This window comes from Cornus florida, unplaced genomic scaffold, assembly GCF_030987335.1.
Source record: "Cornus florida cultivar Cherokee Brave unplaced genomic scaffold, ASM3098733v1 CherokeeBrave_3.0.0_Hap2_Chr04, whole genome shotgun sequence".
Classification (NCBI taxonomy): Eukaryota; Viridiplantae; Streptophyta; class Magnoliopsida; order Cornales; family Cornaceae; genus Cornus; species Cornus florida.
Genome location: NW_026775574.1, coordinates 19,084,417 through 19,107,720, shown reverse-complemented (window position 1 = coordinate 19,107,720; position 23,304 = coordinate 19,084,417). Strand labels below are relative to the sequence as shown.

Sequence of the window (23,304 nt, the reverse complement as noted above, 5' to 3'; positions counted from 1 at the left end):
TGAAGACAAGTGAAAATGAAAATGATAAAGTATAAAATGGTGAGTAGAAGGGCTAGAAATCCTCCACTCACTATGTGCTCTTACACTACCTCTCTCTCACACACAATGCAAGACTAAATGGTGAACCTACACTTGTCATGAATCTATGATTCATTCCTAGGCTTAATCTTAAGCCTACACTTGTCACCATCCTATGTAAACTTCCAAGACTTAATATTGAACCTACATTTATCAACCATCCATGCCAACAAGTGTACCAATCCTAGGCCAACAAGTGGGTAAATTTCCACCCTCCACATATCATCATCCAAGGAATCAAAGTGTTTCCACACAAATGTCAACAAGTAAACCAATGAGAGTGTGACACTTGTCACACTTTCCGAAAATTACAAACAAGTCCTTTTTGAAAATATCTTCCAAATTAAATTGCAAAATGGTCCCTAAGACAAAAAATAATTAATTTACTTAATTACCCAAAAACCCCTCAAGTTATGGATAATTATAAAAAGTCTTGTTTTCATGACTTTTACAAAGAAAGTAAGCATTTAATATGCATTTCTACAAAAGTAAAAATGTAAATGTCATGGAATTTAAATATCATTGACGTATGCAAAACTAGAATCAAATTCGAGCACAAAAAATGAGGTTATGCAAGTAAAAGTAAAAAATGAGAAGAGGACGAAATATGGAAAAGACAAAAAAATGAATAGTGTCAAAAAAGAAAAAAATGTGAAAATGACTCGGTCCTCAAAGGAAGTTGTAAATCCAAAGGAAAGAGCCTCAGAAACCATTTCCGAGCACTCGAGACGACAATAAGAGGCGGGAAATTGAACCTGAAAAGGAAAAGACAAGGAAAAAAAAAAATTTATCTGCAAAATTTGAAGAAAGGGAAAGAAATGAAAATGACCGGGTCATTACAACCTTCCCACTTTAAAGGGATTTCGTCCCCGAAATCCAGCCCCAAGAAACTAAAGGTGAAACTAGGATAACTACGAAGTACATCTCCGAGTACCCCACACAACGTGCTACAAAAGCAATCCCAAAGTTGAAAGACAACGTACAAACCAATGTCATTCGCACCCACATGCTTATGACAGGACAACCTCTCAAAAGGAAATTGACCACACGAACACACGATAAGTCAAAAGTCACACACAAAGAACCCAAGGTTAGACAAAGGAACGGAAGACAACAACCATAAGCATTCCTCCTGATGAACCATCATACCAATCCAAAAACAACCACCAAAAGAACTCCAAGATAACCACGTATCAAATCAGGGTACAGAACAAAGACAATGTGGCAGTACGAATAGCGACCATAACCCGCCCACACTTACTCGTTAGTAAGGTAGCATGACGGTACTGGGTACTAATTCATGACCTACCTCCTACTAGGTCTACCCATGAAACCTCTCGATACAAATAACATTAATGTCGGGAAAAGATCATCACTAAATGCACTACGGAAACTAGGCATCGTGTGAGAGTTGGGGTAGCTAATCCCAAAACTTTGACAACAATGTCATAGGCACCGCTACGCTTAAGGTCTTAAATCCTCAATACAACAAAACCAACAACTCCAATGTCTCAAAACACTCCTATTAACAACATCAATCAAAACTCCAAAGCCTGCCAAATAAATCAACACCACTATGAATCAAAACGAACCTCAATACAAGACATTACATCGAAAGTCCCACATATCTCCCTGAAACAGATCAACTATAAAACTACACCGAAATCAAACATCAGATCCACATCCCTATCATAGATAACTAAGTCCTCGAAAAACAAGTCCACCACGTGGCATACACATCAAAATTCTGACAACCATGGTCATAAAAAAAAAGAGTCTCTCAAAACCGTGCTTGGTAATACCAGGCTAAATCAAAATTCCTCAATTTCATTCCATACCCAATCACTGGAATTACAATTCCTCAAAACAATGCCTAGCCATAACTAAGACGAGAAAACTTCATAAACAAGCCAAATCCAACTGCGATCCTTCAAAACCTCTCCTAAGGGTTAACCACATCCAGGTCTCCAAAATCGAAATAAGTCTCCAAAAGACATCCTCAAAAGAGCATCAAGCTCACCTCACGAATCAAAAAAATCCTCAATAATATAGACACAAGTCCTCATAAAATGATCTCACACAAATCAACTCACCCTGAGCACCATAACTCCGTTAACAAACACGGTAAAAACTCCCAAGGGAAGACACGAAAGAAAGAAAACCACTAGTCCTAAGAAGGACAACACCACGACTCCACCTTTGAAACAAAAGACAACAAGGTCAAAGACTTCACCCCCTACTTGGAAGTAATTCGACCAAAATCCACCAAACCCTCACCAAGGACTCAAGACAACCACGGTGATCCTCACGGACCAACCAACCCCAAAACTGTGCACAAGGCGACAAAGAGAAGAGACAACCAAGAAAAAGAGGAGGAACCCTATCCCCCCATGAGTGTTTAACACAATAAACATGAAAATGGAGTGTTCTTCCCACCTTAGGGAAGCGGACAGCTCAAAACAAAACAAATGTGAAAACTCCTCCACAAGGAATCTTACAATGGAACCATTACAAAAACCCACATATGCACTAAGTGCGACCGGAGGAAACAAAAGGGAAAACTAAACATGAAAGTCATGCATATGACAAGGAATGCAACTACCAAGTAAGCAAATCTACTCACATAGATAAAATCAAAGGTACATGCAGCATGTCTCCAAGTAACGCAAAAGCATATTATTAAAGCATAGTAACAATATGGCGTCTCTAAGCATGTAAATAAGGCATGCTAATGTCATACAACAAGAAAATAAATGTGGATAGACCTCCACCTACTCATGCATCGCAATAACATAAATCATACTACTAACATGGTAGTAAACGAAACTGTAAAAGATAAGATGATGCAATAATGAACCCTATGGACATCGTATCCTAGAGTGTCTAGGTAAAAGGAAAACAAGTCCTAGCTATAATCTGACTCCAAAAACCAATATGACAACAACCTGTCTCAAAACAAACGTGATACCTTACTACAATGGTAAGACTCTAACAATCCATCTCTAAATCTAAAGGTGACACTATGAGTGACACTACCAACGCAATGCTCTCACTAACCCAAAACATTGATCAATCGACTCGACCACAAAAGCGTCATCATGCAAGGAGAACTCAAAGTAAATGGCAACTATAGCCATACCATCAACAACCAAATCAATCTCAAGAATCGTCCCTAAAACAACCATCAAACATTGACCAAAAGGTCTACATCTATCAGAACAAAAACCAACACTGATCCCATCCGAACTGCACTCGTAGCTAACTAGTATGGTAGCATGACAGTGCCATGCACCCGCCCACAAACGTACTCGCCCACAAAAATTGCAATCTTAGAGGAAACGTCCTAAACAACCAAGGATCCTAAGAGGTCCATAACTTCATCATGGCCCAAAACCAACAAATCCAGCACTACGGCTATGCCTAATGGCTCACCCCACGAGAGCCTAAACAAAAGGTGACCATCCACCTATCCAAAGCCAACACTAGGTCAACAATGACCTAAACTACCATAAAAGCAAACTGATAATTGCTAACAACATCTAAGAAGAGTGCCTAAACAAAACCAAAACACACCAAACATTGCACTAACTGCAAACTCACCAAATAACCCAACCTCAAGTCAAACATCCGTGACTAATCCCAAGTCCTATCAAATACGCAAAACAATATGCATATACAAATCTAACCTAGCATACATCATATGTCATGCTTCTTCTACTAGAATAAAATCATGCTTTAACCAAACTATATAGTACATATACCACCTAGGCACATAAACATGTTATCATAAAGTATATAAACAAATAGAGCATGGCAACACAAGCATGATATGCACCCAAAACCTGTCATCCAAGGTATTCAAACCTAGGAGCTCTGATACCACTTGTGACGGCCCAAGTTTTGTAAACCTGGTGCGTCAGTGATGACCAAAAGATGACCCGATAACGGATCTGAAATGCGGAAGTGAAAGGTGAAACAACGGTCTCTAATGATACAATGCATCTCTAAGACACCAATGTGACCCTCAATGAGGTCATGGAACCCAAAGGAAAACAAATGCGGAAGTGTCGTTTCAAAAAAGAACAAAAAGGAACCTAGGGGCAAAATGGTCATTTTACAAAAAAAATAGATTCAAGTGCTATCGAGCACACCACTAGGAAGACAATGAAAAACTAATCATGATGGACTCAAGAATTTCATTATTCGGATTTCGGACGAAGGAGAAACGACAAAATAAAGAAAAACGAGCAATAAAGCTAAAGAAAAAACTAGTAATTATCCATAAATATTCGGGTGTAATTGAGCACACATTTGGATAGACAATGAAAAATTAATCAATTTCAAAAAAAAATTCACTTGATTTGGAGTCTGGATGAGGGAGAAAGGTCAAAAACAAAATCGACGTCACAGCGGCCCGATGAAGGCCTTGACAGCTACAGTGCCGTCAACCCACTACTGCTGCAACTGAGAGTAAAAATGGGTATCTAAAAGGACTTTTTTGGAAAAACTCAAAGAAGAAACCCTCCCTAAAATCAAGTTTTCTACCCGATGCACTGACGGAAACCAAAAAAATGCATTGTAAAATTTCCAAAATACCCTCAAGAAAATCAGGTCTAGAGGTCAAAAATCGTTCCAAGCTACTGCCCAAAGAAAGGAAATGGGGTTTTGGAAGGTTTTTAAATTTCCTAAATTAAAAATACAATCTTCAAATACACCCACAAGACCCCGGAAGTTTCGGATTGGTTGTCACACTTTTCAAAAAAAAGTTGATGAATAGTACCAAGTACATTTGTACTAAAGTCGGCAAAAACCTGGCAGCAATGAATTTCGGAAAAAAAAAAAAGATTTTTGAGGGCCAAGATGGCATTTTCTGGAAAAACACAAAGAAGAAACCCCCCTTAAAATTGAGTTTTCTATGTGACTAGTAAGGAAAAATGAAAAAAAAGCATTTTGAAATATCTGAAATGCCCCTAGAATAGAATAGGGTAAAACTCCCTAAAAATGCTACTTAGAGTTTTTGTTTCATCAAGGATGGTGTTGTTTGCCAAAGTGAGCATGCAAGCATATGTAATGTGATAAAATAGATGTGTTGTAATGGCCTATGGCCTCATGGCATGTCATATACAAAATAGAACCCTTCAATGCATTAATCCATATATTTTCCATAGGCAACAATGAAGTTCAAAGTTAACATACATTTCACATAAGTGCTTTTGGTCCTTGGCCTCATTACAACCACATTCTAAGAGTGTCAAAAAGTGCACTTAAGTGCACATTAGATAACTTAGACAATAAGTACAAGTTTTATCAAAGTAAACAAAAGTAAGACAAGATATGCTAACATATGCATATTCTATGTCATCAAAATATTTCAAGAACTCTAGTAAGTCTAAGCATGCTGTGCATCCCACACTAAGGCTTCTTTACCTGCAAAACACCCATTAACTTAGGGGTGAGTAAACAAGTTTACTCGTAGGGAATGCATGGGTTTATCTTTGTACCAAGTTACAATTCAATACCATTTAATTCATGCTATCAAGTGACAATAGAACTTTCAACATAACACAATGAGATATAATTTCACAAAGTTAACAACTTGGAATTTAAATGCGAAATCAAACCAAAGTGGATACTTGGACGTCACGCTGGATCAAACCGACAATGTGGTTACTTTAGGGTTACTAGCCCATGGGTAACCTCCCTATGTGCGCACTAGACTATATAGAGGGACAATCTCCCATACTAGAACCAAGTCCTAGCCGTAGCCAAACAACGACATCCCAAAATCAACAAATTGTGCAACAACGTATATATATCAACATGTATATACAAGATATCAACTATTTACCAAGCACAATCCAATTTTGTAAACTTATACAATACATGCTCAAGGTCTACAACTACTATGGCATGAAAGATGTCAAATACAAAGTGTGCAATTCCTTACACATAGCAACAATAAATTCAATAAGGAAAAACATATTCTCATGAATATAAAAGTAACGACTATGTTATCCAATACTCAAAAGTAATCAAATGAACATACACCAAATCCAAATCCATGATTTAAATATAAAAACAACTTTAAAAATGCAATTAAATCCATGGAGTAATAAAATAGAATTTAATTAAACATAAATAATTAAATTCTCTAAATTCCAAGTTAACCCCAAATAACCTTAATTTAATATATATTGAAGGACATGTCATGATCATCACATATATAACATCAAATGACAATTTAAGTGATTAAAACACTTAAAACAAAATTAATCAAGCTAATTAATTAATTTCCTCTAAATTTTTAAACAATTCCAAATGCCCTCAATTTAATCTACGTTAGAGAACATGCCAAGGCCTATCCAAATATCACATTACATCATGAATTCATGCTTGCTATCACCATGTGAATTAAACTTTCACAAAAGATAAATATTAAATAAATTTTGCAATTTTTATCCAAATGCCCCAAATATATATATGTTGTAGTACATGTCATGGTTATTATATAAATCACTTCAAAACTTAATTTAAGTCATAGGAGCATATAAATAAAAATTAATTAAATTAATTCATTAATCCCTCTAGATTTTAAAATAACTTTAAATGACCTCAAATTAATATAAGTTATGAATCAAGCCATGGTTATGTTATTTATCAAGTCTAAAGTGAATTACATTCAAGTTACAATTAATCATTTGTTTCTCATTTTAATACAAGACAAACATATAACTTAGATATCACTATAGGAACAAATAAAATCACTTGGAAGATAAATGATAACACCCCCTACCTCAATAGAGAATTGAATCTCTATAATCCAAGCAACCAAGCTCAAAATGGTAAACAAGTTTAGGGTTAATGAAGAGGGGAGTGAAAGGACGCTTTTGTCTTCCAAGGTTTTATGTCTAAGGTGTGTGGAAGGAGGCCAAAATGAAGAAGAAAGCTATTAACCAAGCTTTTCTTCAGTGGTGGCTAGGTTATGGTTCTTGACGACAAGTGAAAATGAAAATGATAAAGTATAAAATGGTGAGTGGAAGGGCTAGAAATCCTCCACCCACTATGTGCTCTTACATTACCTCTCTTACACACACAATACAAGACTAAATGGTGAACCTACACTTGTCATGAATCTATGGTTCATTCCTAGGCTTAATCTTAAGCCTACACTTGTCACCATCCTATGTAAATTTCCAAGACTTAATATTGAACCTACATTTGTCAACCATCCATGCCAACAAGTGTGCTAATCCTAGGCCAACAAGTGGGTGAATCTCCACCCTCCACATGTCATCATCCAAGGCATCAAAGTGTTTCCACACAAATGTCAACAAGTGGACCAATGAGAGTGTGACACTTGTCACACTTTCCGAAAATTGCAAACAAGTCCTTTTTGAAAATATCAAATTAAATTGCAAAATGGTCCCTAAGACGAAAAATAATTACTTTAGTTAATTACCCAAAAACCCCTCAAGTTATGGATAATTGTAAAAAGTCTTGTTTTCATGGCTTTTACAAAGAAAGTAAGCATTTAATATGCATTTCTACAAAAGTAAAAATGTAAATGTCATGGAATTTAAATATCATGGACGTATGCAAAACTAGAATCAAATTCGAGCACAAAAAATGAGGTTATGCAAGTGAAAGTGATAAACGAGAAGAGGACGAAATAAAGAAAAGACGAAAAAATGAATAGTGTCAAAAAAAAAAATGTGGAAATAACTCGGTCCTCAAAGGAAGTTGTCGATCCAGAGGAAAGAGCCTCAGAAACCATTTCCGAGCACTCGAGACGACACTAAGAGGCGGGAAATCGAACCCGAAAAGGAAAAGACAATGAAAAAAAAAATTTATCCGCAAAATTTGAAGAAAGGGAAAGAAATGAAAATGACCAGGTCATTACATCCTCACGGGCCGATGATTTATCTAAGCAGATAAAACTTGCCTCCACACGGGCTCACGATTTAACTAAGTAAGAGAGAGTTAGAAAAGCTCACAAAGGGTCCTTAAGCAACTTCAAAATATTTTTAATTTTTTTTGCCTTGATTTGCTTTGTAATTTTTTATTTTTAGCTTTAGCTTTTTATGCTTTTGCTTAGTTTAGCTTGCTTCTTTGCTTTGAATTCCCTTTTGTTTTACTTCCTTGGCTCAATGTGCCTAGCCAATCAAGAATAAACACAATAAGTAAACAGAGTATAATAAAATAAAACAAGATCAAAGGAGTACTAATTCATAATTAATTCCAAAATACGGCGTTGCCAAATCCTCGGCAACAGCGCCAAAACTTGGTGGTTGTCGAACTGAGTTGCACAAAAGTGGTAAAGACAGAGATGTGGCCAAGTTTAAATTTATGAAATCTCACTACCACTACTAACTAATAATATAACAAGATTGAATAGGGATCATCCCAAAGGAAATGAACGGTACTTTGGAAACAATGATGGACTAGTAGGTTGAATGATCAAAAGAGGGGTTTGATTTGTTTAATTAAACTAATGATTCAAATTAATCAATGCAATTAAGTGACAATCTAGAATTTAGAGAAAGTAATATGAGAGAAAGGCCTTGGGGCTTAGAGTTCACTACGAAGCTTCATTTCACCAAACATTAGCAATTATAAATTAATGGGGAAATTCAAGTTGTAAAATGTATGTGTGTGTCACCAATTGAAAACTAAGCATGAATGGCAAATAAGCATAGATTATCTAGTCAATCTGATGAATAGTATAACCTATCAAATGAGACTGATAACCATTCAATTAAACCACAATTAGTGCACACACAATAATCTAGATTTATGTACTTCTTGCACTTATGAGTATGGAACATCAAACAATAAGAATGGATTGTCCACCTATCTAAGAAATTAAAGCACAACTAAGCTAGTGACATAAAAATTAAGCTAATTAAACTAAGAATGTGGCACAATCCATCAAGAAATAAGTATAAACCATCAAATAAACCACAAGAGTATTCAATTAAGCACCATGCCTTGACTATCACTAGATTCATAACACCAACACACATAAACATGCATCAATTTCATTAAATCTAGAGAAAAACACATGAATATTCATTCTATTATACATAGACATATGGATAGAATTAAATGAGCAATTAAAAGCATTAATCCATACAAATCATGTAAAAATTACAAGATCTATATTTATTCATGGTCAAAACATATATTACAACTAAAATCCCCAAAAATATACAAAAGCTAGGTTTAGGAAGCAAGCCTAGGGGCTATCTCTAGCTCCAAGAGAAGGATTTAGCCACTCATTGTAGTAGCCATGGAACCCTCAAGGGCTAGCTTGGAGGTTGGCATCATCATCTTCATCCTTGCTTTCTTCACAACACCCTAGTTCTAGAGATAGAAACTATTTCTATAATTGGTAAGAAAAACTAGCTGATACTTTTTACAATATGGTTTAATTAATCTATTACAAGCCTCTTTAAGTAGGCACCAAGTCAGAAATACAGCCTTTGATTGGAGGAAATTCACCGCTACAAAAGTTAGGTAGAGTCTGGCGTACTCGGGAATTAGACAGCACACTGCCAGCAGCCATTTCGATATATTGAAGCATTTTCGATCGATCTAACACTTAGCTTCGATCGATCGAAGATAACGTATCATGAAAATATCTTCTTGGCCTTATCCAAAATGCTGAGCTGGCACCGCCTTCATTTCGATCAATTGTAGCCAACTTCGATCGATCGGGACTTTCCTTAGATCGATTAAAGTTTCTCTAATGTAATTTTCTTGACTTCTTTCCAATTTTCTTCCTTAGCTCCAAAATTGAGCTAAATGGCTCTTATTAGCCTGTTTGAACTTTATTAACCTGAAATAGGCAAAAAGACAAATAAGTACTAAGACATGAAAGTATAATAGTTGAATGGACTAAAATACCCTATCTTAGATGCTAAAATGCGTCACATTTGAGCACTTATCATTATGCGCCACACTAAGGTGCATAAACTTGCTGGATGTACTGGTGCTGATATAGGAGTAGGTGTTGGAGGTGGCTTAGAAGGAGCACTCTCCAAAGAAGAATCAGAAGGCTCAAACTGGGCCTGAACTGGCTCCTCCGTTTTGGGCCTAACCTGGCGACTATAGGTTCGGTTAGCTGTGGTCTTGAACACTTACAATTGAAGTCAGTAATAGGAAGTGGTATATAAGATGCAGAAATGAAATCATAATGGATAGAAATATGTTTGTCAAATAAAGATAGATAACACAACCCTGAAATAATGCACAAAACAAATATTATAGTAGGAAACACATGAATCTATTTATGCAAGTGGAGAAGCAAGCCATACTTAGACAATAAACGAACAAAGGGTATACTTGGGTAACATCAATTAATGTGAAACATGCTAGAAATGAGAAGTAAAAAATGCAACCAACGTGGAAAACAGAGGCATTGGGCATGAATATGATAGCATGGAACACGGGAAAAGCTATAGGGGCGTGCATTTGCAAAATAGTGAAGTTTGAATGATCATAAAGAAATGTGATCAATCCAACTTGGATCAATCATGGCATGTATTGGATCGATTGTGCTCTGATTGATCAGAGCACTAGTGTGATCGATTGAACTTGTTGCAAGTTGAAAAGTCACCCGTTCGTGACGTGAAATACACGGGGCAAAGGCCAATGGTCACTTAAAGGCTCGTGACCCCCTATACACCTCAAAGAAGCAAAATTGGTCACTTAAAATGACACGTAACCCACGATCTAAATTTGAAAACAATATATATATATATATATATATATATATATATATATACATATATATACACATGATTTAGAACTGAAAATAGAAACATGAAAGCATATATATACAAGAATCTAACATGGAAACATCAAAATTAAAACAAAACAAAGAACTCACCTTAACCAAGGAGAGAAGTGGAAGATAAGAGAAGAGAGATGACGAAGATTAAGAGTTGGAGCTTCAGGATCCTCACCGAAGGTGGAGAAGAAAGTGGCAAGCTTCGGGAGGAGATGAGAGGGCTGGATAGATTAAAGGAATGATCCAAATGACCCTTGAGTCTATTTTTAAAAACTGTTCCTGACATGTGTGGTTGATCACAAAGTCCATTCGATTGATTACGAAGGTTCTCAGATCGATCGAATTGTAAAATAAAAAAATATTTCTGAAAATTAAAAATCTTTTTGATTTAAATTTTTTTTTTTTGAAATAAAAGTTAAAAATAAAAATAAAAATAGAAATAAAAAGTCAAAGTCAACAGAAAGTCAAAGGTGGGACTCGGAACGATCAGGCTTGGATCGATCGAACCTCTGATCGATCCAATGGTTCAAACGATGGACAGAGGCCTGAAATCTGCTCAAAAATTCAAACGATGGGATAGAGGACTAAATCTGCAGAACTTCAAATATTTTTTAAGTTTGGAATCTCGATCGATCATGAGGGACACTTAGATCGATCGAAGTGCACTAGGAACGATCGAACAAAAAGTTTGCACGATGGGATTGAGAACAGAAATCTGCAGAACTTCAAAAAAATTTCTAAGTGTAGTGATGAGATCAATTACAAAGTAATTCGATCGTTCGAAGACATTCTTTGATTGATTGAACTGGCACTAAATGCCTCATTTTGAGATGAAAGTGTAAAGAGTCCTATGCAAAACCTCAAAGTAGAAATAAGTAATCTCGAACCTTATCTAGACGACACAAGAATAAATAACAAAAAGAAATGAAAGTGGAATAGGGTTAGAAAACCCTACGAATGCTAGTGTTTAACGTCTCTAGCAAGACGTTGGGCTCTTTTAGCCCGAATCAAAAAATTTGTTGGACATCCCCTTCTCAATGGGGAAAAATGAACTTCAAACCCCACCCAACAAATCATTCCCTAAGGAAATTGTTGGATTTGGCTCAAATATGCTTGACGGTTTTAGGTCAAAAGGATTTTTGGGCTTCCATGCCCTTTTTACATTGCATTTCAAAACAACATCCTTTGAAGATTCATTTAAGAGTAAAATATTTGGTTTTTCAACAGAGAAAGCAAGTCAATTTTTTTTTTTTTTTTTTTTTTTTTTTTAACATTTTCCACAACATAAGCCTATTCGTGCTTGTCCATTGAATTAGGGGTTGGATTGAATATGTTCAACTTCACTTTCATATGGCGAAAAGGAATCTTCATTATCCTCGTAATTTATGTTGGCATTGGCGATAGCCAAGAAAAGATTGCCAAGGATAACGGGGATTTGGCTCTTTAGATTAGCAACCGGCTCCATGTCAATGACCACGAAATCAACCAGGATGAAGAATCTATCAATTTTTATCAAAACATCCTCAATTATACTCCGAGGCCTTTTGGCGGTCGGCTAGTTACAAAACTACCGACGTTGGCTTTAAATCGCCCAAACACAATTGGACATACACCGAGTATAGAAGAAGATTCACGCTCGCCCCTAAATCTAAAAGAGCCCGATTAAGGACATGGTCACCTATAGTGTAAGATGTAGTAGGTGAACCGGGGTTTTTGAACTTGGGGAGAGTGTTGTGTTACAAAATTGAGCTAACTTGCTCGATGAGGATAACTTTCGTTGGTACTTGGCTCTAGTTCTTTCTCTTTAGAGTGTACAAATCTTTTAAAAATTTTGTATAAGCCGGAATTTATCTAATGGCATCTAAGAGAGGAAGATTTATTTTAACTTGCCGAAACAGTTCAATTATTTCATTCACTTTGCCTTGTTGTCTTTTAAAAGATGTGGATACTTTCAAAGCATCTGGAAATGGAGCCTTTGGCTCAAAAGATTTTTCAAATGCATTTGGTGATGAATTCTCAACAATATGTTCATTTTTACTAAGTGAAGGAGGAATAGGATGTGAAACAAGGTTGACTAGGTTGCACTGGTTCACTCTCTTCATTAGAAACGTCAACTTCATTATCAATCACGCTTCCGGTTCTCAAAGTGGTCACCGCATTAACTTGTTCAAGTGAAGGGCCTTCCATTTAGGAAGTTGTTTCCACTACGAATTGTTGCTTGGGTGCAGGATTAAGAGGGATTATTCCTTTTTCTCTTGCATTCAATGTGCTACCTGGGTTTCTCGCTTGGAAATTGATTGTGAGTAAGAATGAAACAATTGAGTGTTAGCCTCCAAAGTTCCTAAAGCCGATAAAACTTTTTCCTCAAAAGCAGGACTTCTATGATGACTTTGAGAATAAGATGGTTGATTGGGACCTTGAGAATTTGAGAATTGATTCACATTGGTAGCTTGATAAGGCAGACGATAGCCTTGAGAATTTTAGCCTTGCAAGTAGGGTGGAGTATATTTTCCTTGAAAACCACCTTTGGGAGGGTTTGAACCTTCCCCTTGGCTTTTCCAAGAGATATTGGGGTGATTTATCCACCCGAGATTGTAATAATTGCCATAAGGGTTATTTCCTTGATTCACAAATACAGCATTGACTTGTTCATGATGTTCATTATGCACATGTCTATGAGGACAATTGGAAATAGTATGTAGCACACTTGAACATGTCATGCAAAACTTATTAGAATGATGATGATGAGGGGAAATAGACACTTGATGAGCCAAATTTTGATTGATCAAACCTTTGAGTTAAAGACTTTACCTTGGCAACTATGTCACTAGAATTCTCCACTTGATATAAGCTTGAATTCTTTTTCCCTCTTATATTTGCATTCCTACCATTTCTAGAAGACAATGATTAATGCATTGAGTTTTCACTCATGCTTCCATACAATCTCTGCACATCATCCTCATGCTTATCCAAATAAGACCCTCCCATTGAAGCATCAACCATGCCTTTATGGGTGTTTGACAAACATTCATAGAAATGTTGGACAATTTGCCACTTAGGAATGTCATGATGAGGACATTTCTTAAGCAAATCATTCAATTATTCCTATGCCTCATGTAACATCTCCCCATCCCCTTGTGAAAACTCACGAATCAAAGTTCGTGTAGCATTGGTTTTGGAAATGAGATAATACTTCCTTAAAAACTCTTATTGCATTTCTGCCCAAGAAGTTATGGAAAGAGGTCTCAAATTTTTAAACCAATACTTTGCTTTATCTAAAGGGAAAAAGTTTCAACCTTAAAACTTCTTCCAGTATGTCTGTATACTTTACGGTGGAACAAACTTCAATAAACTCATCCAAATGCTTATAAGGCTCCTCATTGGTTAGCCGATAAAAGTTTTGGAAGCATTTGTATGGTTTGTGGCTTAATTTCATAATGATGTGCTCTAAAAAGAGGAAAATGAATGCATATGGGTGCATTGTTTTCAATAAGCACATAGTGATCCTTTAAAGCCATGGGAGAATTTATAATTGGTGGCTCTACATGAGCTCCATTATTAGCTTGGATAATGGGTGGTGGTGGTGGCACAAAGTATGGCCTTGGCATTCCAAGTGGAACTTGGCCTTGTGGTTGAGGAATAAGTGGTCTAGGCAAGATTCACGGTGAAGTCAATCCCTAAGACTTTCTCTCTCTTGATCTTATCTTTAATTTAATTTAGTTTTTATTTTATGTTCGTGACAAACAATCAAATCAATCAAATTTTCTCCTTGAATCAAAATCATATTAATTGGATGCTTAAATAAACTACGACAGTCTCTGTGGTTCGACACCCTTAATATAGCCGTATTTTGAAAAGATTCGTGCTATTGCGAGTGGTATAATTTGACACACATTAAATTTTGGCACCGTTGCCGAGGACTGTGTAACGGTTTATTGAGTTAAAAATTAGTTTTATTTTGATTCTTAGTTTTAGGACTTTCTTATATCTCAACTTTTTTTTTTTTTTTGTTTTTTTTTTTTTCAAGTGCAGGAATCTAGCAGCAAGGGCAAAGACGCTTAAGGAATTAGAAGCTTCGGCTTTTGGACCTTTTGTGAGTTCTTGTTGATTTCTTTAACTTGGAATTTTTGTTTTTGTTACTGCTTGTGCAAGTTAATTTAGCGCATGTTAGGTCGTTGTTTTCAATTAGAACCGATAATATTGTATGACCCTGAAATAGAGAAAACTCTTAGTCAAATTAGAAAACTTAAAAAGGATTTGAATTTTTTAGGAAGTTCCTCTATAGATAACATGGCTAATAGTACTAATGCACCAAGTAATGGGGTACAATTGCCACAAGCACCTGTTCCTCTACCACCACCACAAATAAAGGATCATTTCATTCCCACTACATATACATCCCCTTCGTGCTTTGTATTTCCAAATGCTAATGCACCACTTTTTGAGATCAAGCCTGCTATGATCCAAATGCTTCCTATATTCCATGGGTTTGCAATAGAGGATCCTTATAAGCACTTGGATATGTTTTTGGAATTGTGTTCAACTACCAAGTTGACTACACTTTCTGATGACGCATTTAGGATGCGACTTTTTCAATTCTCTTTTAAGGACAAAGCAAGAATATGGTTGCATTCCCTTCCACCTAATTCTATATCTACTTATGATATGATGTAATAGGAGTTCTTGAAAAAGAACTACACTGTGGGTAAAACCACACAAATGAGAAGAGAGATTATGGCGTTCTCCCAAATCCCGGGCGAACAACTTCATGATTCATGGGAAAGGTATAATGATCTTCTAAGAAAGTGTCCACACCATAATATTGCTAAATGGCACTTAGTACAGATTTTCTATGATAGTCTTTCTGATTCAAATAGGAACATGGTTGATGCCTCCAGTAATAGGGTTTTTCTTCATAAGAGTGCAGTTGACGCTTTGGAACTGTTTGAGGCCTTAAGTGAAAACTCCATGTAGCATGCTTCTTCTTCTAGGTTTAGGTTTACTCCTGTAATTCATAAGGTTGAAAAACTTTTTGAGGTTAAAAAATCTAGTGAATTAGCTACTCAAATAGAATCATTGAATCGTGGGTTTGACCAAGTCTTGTCATCTGGCTATGTTCCTATTGCTAATCCACCTGCTTCCTTGCCAAAGGAAGTATGTTCAATCTATGCTAATCCATCCCATTTTGCTGATACTTGCCCTATAATGGGACAGTCATCTGAGACTCCTCAGGAGCAAGTAAATGTAGCATTTTCTAGACCAGCGTGTAATCCATATTCATCTACTTATAATCCTAGTTGGAGAAATCGTCCAAATCTATCATGGAGAAATCAGAGTCAAGGGTTTGCTATTCAACAATCTCAAGGACAGTATCAAAATCCATCCAATCCTTTGTCCTAAAATAATTCTTTCAACCAGTCTTCCATCTTTCATCCACTTCAGTTTAGGAACCAATCTGCTTAAGCTCCTAATTTTAATCCTTCTTCCAAGTATTCTAATGGGTTTGAAGAGAAAGTGTTATTTACACTTGAAGAAATTAAATCTCATACCCAAATTCTTCATTCTCATTCCCAAGCCATAGCAAAGCTAGAGGTGCAAGTTGGATAAATAGCGAATACTTTATCTCGTAGAGAGGAAGGAAACCTGCCTACTCAGCCAAACACTAACCCGAAAGGGCAAACTTACATAATTGGTGAAACTAATTCTTTAGGTATTCATCATGACCAGGTCCAGGCTATATCCACATTGAGAAGGATAAGGAAGAAAAAAGGAGGCTTAGGATTCTAATTCATCCAATCATTCATAATCCACATCCTACAAATGTTCCCTCACATTCCATTCCATCGAGTTCAAAAAGAGTTAAAGGTGGAGTCAATTCTTCATCTGCTCTGAACCTTGAGATAGCTTATGAGCTAAGAGTGTCTTTTCCTGAACATTTCAAGGGACCCTCTTACTTTGGTAAGCAAAGAGAGAAAATCAAAGACATGATAGATGTCTTTCAACAAGTTAAAGTCAATATTTCTCTCCTGGATGCTATCAAACAAATCCTTGCTAATGCAAAATTTCTAAAAGACTTGTGCACCCAAAAGAGGAAATTAAAAAGCCAAGTTTCAAAGCTTACAGGGTCGTTGCTTGTCATTCAAAGCAAGCCGAGAGCTTAAATGGTAAAGTTTGGAGGAATTCAAGTGCCAAGGCTCGAGCCTCAGTTCTAAGGCTCGAGCTCTACAAGAAAAGAAGAAAATCAACCAAAGCATTAAAGCTCAAGCTTTGACCTCCAGAGCTTGAGGCCTACACAACAGTAGTGCTTGAGCCTTACCCAAGGGTGCTCGAGCCTTTACCTAAAAGCTCGAGCATGAGGTGTCGGAATTTGAAGACTTGGTTTCAAGAAAGCCAAGCTCCCAGGGCCTTGTGCCAGACCTCAAAGGATCGAGCACTGTCATTCAGAGCTCGAGCCCTGAGCCAAAAGCTTGAGCTTTGTAGTTAAAGCTGGAGCACTATGAAGAAAGGATTGAGCAATCTTAAAAGGAATAAAATCCAAAAGTATTCTAAGTGTTAATGGAAAAGATGCTTTGAAAAATAGTTGAAGAAATTCAGCTAAGTACAAAAGTGAAGATCGAGCACCATCCTTTGAAGCTCGAGCCATATTTTAAGAAAGCTCGAGCTTTGCTTTCAAAGCTCGTGCCTATGCCAAATAGCTTGAGCCCTACTTCTAAAGCTCGAGCTATTTATGACAGATGGGATTTATAAGTTACGGGAATTATCCTTTTCTAAGTTTTAATTCATTCTAGATAGGTAAAAAGACCTAAAAGCCTGCTAGAACCTTAATTCTTCTATAAAAGAAGACGTAAGGCCTTAGTAGAAGACGTCCTTTTTCTATCGTATTATTTAGAGTTTTGATATTGTGCTGGCGACTTTTAGGGTTTCCATAACCTTAGAAGGTGAAGATCCTAAGAAAAGAAGTGTCGTCCGTGACGATGAAGACGGCAACAACACAGATGATATTCTGCATCGTAGTGAGTAGGTAATTCCTCTTTTAGGGCACTGATGTAACCCTATCTAAGTACTATGGTTTGATTGTTTCAACTTTGGGTATTTTTAATATATTATATTTTTGATTGCATGATTTTGAGCAATTGAGACAACTCAATTGGATTTTAATGTTTTAAATAGTTTTTGAATAGTAAATACCTTGTCTTAGATAGAACTACTCTTAAACTATTCTCAACCCATTCTTATTGGACGGTATCTGGCGGAGCCTTGCCAGACATAAGAATGGAGATCATGTAATAGTGTTCCAATGTTTTTTATAAATGAATATTTTTATAGTCTATGCTTAGGAAAGATGGAATATTTGCAAATTAGTTAAAGTAGTTAAAGTAGGTAGGTGGATAGTCTATGCTAACCGCAGATAGGTTATAGTTAATTGAAACTTATAAAACATCTTTCTTTAAAATCGAATTAAACGAATGTTATTGAGTTCAATTCATTTGAAATATAAATTGTTAAAACCATAGAGTTAAATGATTGACCATAGTACAAAGTTCGTGATGAAGTCAAAGCCCTAAGATCTTCTCTCTCTGATCTCTTTACTTTAATTTTAGTTTAATTTCATTTTATGTTCGTGACAACCAATCAATCAAATCCAATCAGTTACTTGTAGAATAAAAAGAATTAGATTAGTCAAAAACAAAATAAAGAACACTCATCTCCCTGTGGGATCGATACCCTAGTCCTATCCTACAAAGATTTGTACTATTGCGAGTGGTAACATAAAATAAACATCAATTTTTGGCGCCGTTGCCGGGGAGATTTGTTTATTTGTTTAGTTTTTAATTAGTCTATTTTTGGTTTTTCAATCTTTAAACTTTCTGATATCTCACCTTAATTCTTTTTCTTTTCAAGTGCATGAAATTAGCAGTGAGGACAAAGACGCTTAAGGGATAAAAAGCTTCGGCTTATAGAACCTTATTTGAGTTCTAGCTTCTTCTGTTTTTTTTTCTTTTTTTTTTTTTTAACTTGGAATTTTTGTTTTTGTTGCTATCTATATCAGTGGAATTGGTACATGTTAACTCGTTGTTCTCAGTCAGAATCTTTGATATTGTATGATCCTGAAATAAAGAAAACTCTTAGTCAACTTAGAAAACTTAAAAAGGATTCCAATTTGATTGGAAGTTCCTTTAATAATAACATGGCTGCTGAACGTAATGCATCGGGTAATGAAGGACAAGTGCCACAAGCACCTATTCCTTTACAACAACAATTAAGGGATCACTCTATTCCTACTTCATATACATCCCCTTCGTGCTTTGTATTTCCTGATGTTGATGCAACCCCTTATAAAATCAAGCCTGCTATGATTCAAATGCTTCCTACCTTCCATGGGTTTGTAACAGAGGATCCTTACATACACTTGGATGTATTTTTAGAATTGTGTTTGTGGAGGGAAAAATCCTCCTCTAATAAAAATCGTCCACATCGCTTAAAAAGAAAAGTTATACTCTTGTGGCCCATCCAAGACCAATTATGACCAAGCCCAGACAAGATCAGTATCGGTCCAAGGAAACTAGTGTTAACCTCTCAACCTGTTAAGGGTTCATTCGGCCCATTCACATTATAATCTAAGTCCATACAGAGTAATTAAATCCTCATCAACAAAGGATTCTCCATATAAGAAAGTCTTGCATAAGAAAAGTCTAGGATGGAATGAATTATAGAAGAAAAGAACTTTATAGGAAAAGAATTATATATGGAAAGTATTAGAGGACAAGCAAGGCGAGTCCTACTATAATTTTACCATTTTATTGTATATAAATAGAGGCTTAGTCCTCCAATAAAGATCATGGAGCAACAAAAGCTTTTCATTGAATTATTCTTATTAATTGTTCTTCTACTTTTTATACTTCCATAAGTGATTCAAACCTTTTATGTTACTATGATCTGGGATTTTAATTGGAGGAGCCACAGCCGTAGCTGACCAGCAGATGGAACTAATGCAAAAGATGCGAGAAAAGTTCTTACATTAATTTGATACTCTTCATCAAGCAAACGAGGCTAGCAAGGCTCAGATTACATTACTACAGCAAATGAATGATGTTCTCCAGGAAGCTATGGCACAGATAGCACCACAACCACTGCTAGGCGATGCAGCAGGAGCTCTTCCTAAACACAATATTCCTATTATTAACAAACCTCAGACTAATGAGGTTCAGCCCAATGAGGTTCAGCAGGAGCAGAGGACGAGAATCGAGGTAGTTGCTTTGGACAATCACCCTCATTGCGCACAAGACAAACAGGCCGACTCTAGCCGCAAACTCACAGTATGGATGAATGGTGTTCTAGATGGTGTCCAGGAGGCTTTTGACGAAAAGAGGCTCCTGAGGATTCAGACACCTGCCGAGATGGCCAGGGAGCATAAGGTTTCGTTGGTAAAGACTCTATTCACTGATCATATATATTATATTGACAGACCTAAGAAATTCACTATGCCTTCCTTTACTTAGTTTGACGGCATGGGAGATCCTTCCCATCACCTCGATCACTACTCGCAGAAGATCACTCTAGATAATCACAATAATACATTCATGTGTAAAGTCTTCCCAACTAGTCTAACAGGAGCCACATTGGAATGGTTCAAGAATAGGTCGCACAAGTCCATTCTGAACTATGAAACTTTATGCGCCATGTTCCTACCACAATATTGTGGAAATAAGAAGCAGAAGAAGACTATTACTAGTCTATTCACTATAAGACAAAAGAGAGGAGAAACGTTACAGGATTTCCTGTCCAGGTTCAACATGGAGGCTTTACAGATAGCAGATTATCACCCTGAGACTGCCCTAAAAATGTTTAAGATTGGTATGATCCAAGGAACTAAGTTTTATACCTCATTAGTTAAATATTCCTCTCCAGACATGCAAACTCTCAATGCTAAGGCACAAATTTAAATTTGACTTGAGCAGAATGTAGCCCACTGGGCACAACATGCCACGCTCATCACGGTAGAAAATAAGCCTCGGAAAAAAGCTTCAAGTTCCAAAAGTCAAAGAAGCCAATATACCAAAGCACCAGTCGTCTAAATACTGGAGAAAAGGAAGAAGACCGAGGAGAAGTTAACACCCCTGCGTACCGCATTAGCCCGACTATTCTAAGAGAACAAAGTTAGATTCACTGCTCCTCAACCAATGCAACAACCCCTAGAGCAGATGGACAAGAATAAATACTACGCCTACCATAGGGATTATGGGCATACAACTAATGATTGCAAGTCCCTCAGGCGACTGATCGGTTGTCAATTATACATCAACCTTTGCAATATCATAAATCATTGTAAAATAGGGCTATTGGTCGGGTAAGTCGAACCACTGGGACTGTTAGCTTATGGCAACCAAGGTGTCTAAAATCACTTTTAGAATGATGAAAGGGTATATAGAGTTTTGTTGGTTTGTCACTAAAATTAAGAGTTTAAAATGCATAAAACAATAACTTGCAAGAACTTTAGAGAAAAGAAATTCAAAAATAGAAGACTAGGAAGGTGAATCCACTCCAACCCTTTACACATGCTAAATATATGACTGATTTGGGGAAATAATGTATACATGTGACCATGATACATATCACCACATGGTTACTACAATATCCTCAAAAAATTCATTAAATCACAAGGCAAGAATCACCTATCAAAGTTTCACATGCTTGAGCTACCTAAACTATGGTGTAACCTTAGACATGCTCACTAAGCTAGAGATTATCAAGCCCTCAAGACAATATGAGAGCAATCCCCTAATTGAAGGGATAACATTTGGTGGGAAAAGAGGGAACCCATGCCTGCCTGTTCGTAGAATGGCGGGTGCCTGCGGATGCATAAAGATTCCGGTCACTTTGGTGGGCGCCCGCGGGTTCTTGGCGGGTGCTCGCAGGTGCAAGCCAGCTCTACGCACCTTTGGTAAAAAGGCTATAACTTTCTACTCCAAACTCCAAATGAAAAACCGTTTGATGATTTGGAAATATAACTCAAATATCTAAGTATGCCATGTTTTAATGGAAGTCCAATCCTCAAGTTTGATGGGTCAAAAATGAAGAGCAAAGTCAAACTTCACTGCTACCAGACTGTTCTGCGCACCTTCGGTAAAAAAAACACCATAACTCTCTGCTCTAAACTCCAAATGACAAACCATTTGATGATTTGGAAAGCTAACTAAAAGATATAAGTACACCATGTTTTAATGGAAGTCCAGTTCTCGAGTTTGGTAGGTCGAAAATGAAGAAAAAATTTAAACTTCATTGCTGCCAGGCTGTAAATTTCAGCATTGCACACTTTGATCTTCAAAAACTCATCAAAACATCATTTTTGTTCCTTTTTGGGAAACAAACCTGAAAATATATAAAAACATGCAAATGAAGATAATCAATATAAAATAATCAAATAATGGACTTAACTAATGCAAATAAGGGCGCTTGAATATGCAATATTCGGCACTTATCAATGACAGGTGGAAAATATGATAGCCAGAGGAGACTTAGCAGATTATCTCGTACCGAAGGAGCAACCGAGGCTAAGGGAACTTAATCCTCGGAAGGTAGAAGGAAATCAAGTAAATGTCATTCATGCAATACATAGGAAGTCTAAGAAAGACCAAGAATTAGAGGAGGTGTACCGCTCTAGATTAAAGGCAGTCCATAAGCTAAGGAAGTTATCCACGGTCAACACTATCACTTCGGGCAGCATCAGTATCAGCTTCGGAGATGGTGATTTATCAAAAGTGCAACTTCCCCATGAAGATCCACTTGTCATCAGTCTTTTGGTAGAAAATTGCATGATTAAAAGAGTCTTGGTAGACCCAAGCAAGAGTGCCAATATTATAAAGAAATCAGTCTTCAAGCAGTTGAAAATCCCATCATCATCAATTCAAGCCACCTCCAGTCCTTTGATGGGATTTGATGGAACAAAGGTGGACCCTATTAGGGTGGTTGATTTATCAATCACTGTGGTAAAGGGGACACTAAAAGAAAATTTTGTTCTGACATAAATTCATCCTTCCTACAATCTCATTATAGGAAGAGGTTAGATCCACCGAATGAATGAAGTCCCATCTACTCTTTCATCAAGAAATGCGATACTTATCTCCAGACGGAAAAGAGGTCATTAATTTGTGGGGAGATCAAGTTACAACTAAAGAATGTTACATGCTGACATTAAATGAGGCAAATAAAGGGATTAAATCGCCCAAACTAGCTACGACCCCCGAAAATATTTCCAAATAACAATTATAGAGGTAGAAGCTAAAGCTACAAAAACCCACGGAAGAATCTCTTGAAATCGTTGAAGTCATTTTTAGTGGTCCCTAAAAAATCACTTATATGGGCTCCTCCCCAACAACTGAAGAGAAGGAAGTGCTAGTAGATGTCATATGAAGGAATGTAGATACATTTGCCTG

General features: G+C 36.7%; 1 non-coding gene across 1 annotated transcript; it reads left to right on the top strand.

Annotated features, from left to right (window-relative positions):
- The first annotated feature begins 13,931 nt into the window (after window positions 1-13,931).
- LOC132305888 (small nucleolar RNA R71) lies at window positions 13,932-14,040 on the top strand. The gene has a single exon (XR_009481733.1). It is a non-coding gene; the product is annotated as a small nucleolar RNA R71 (small nucleolar RNA).
- Window positions 14,041-23,304: the final 9,264 nt, after the last annotated feature.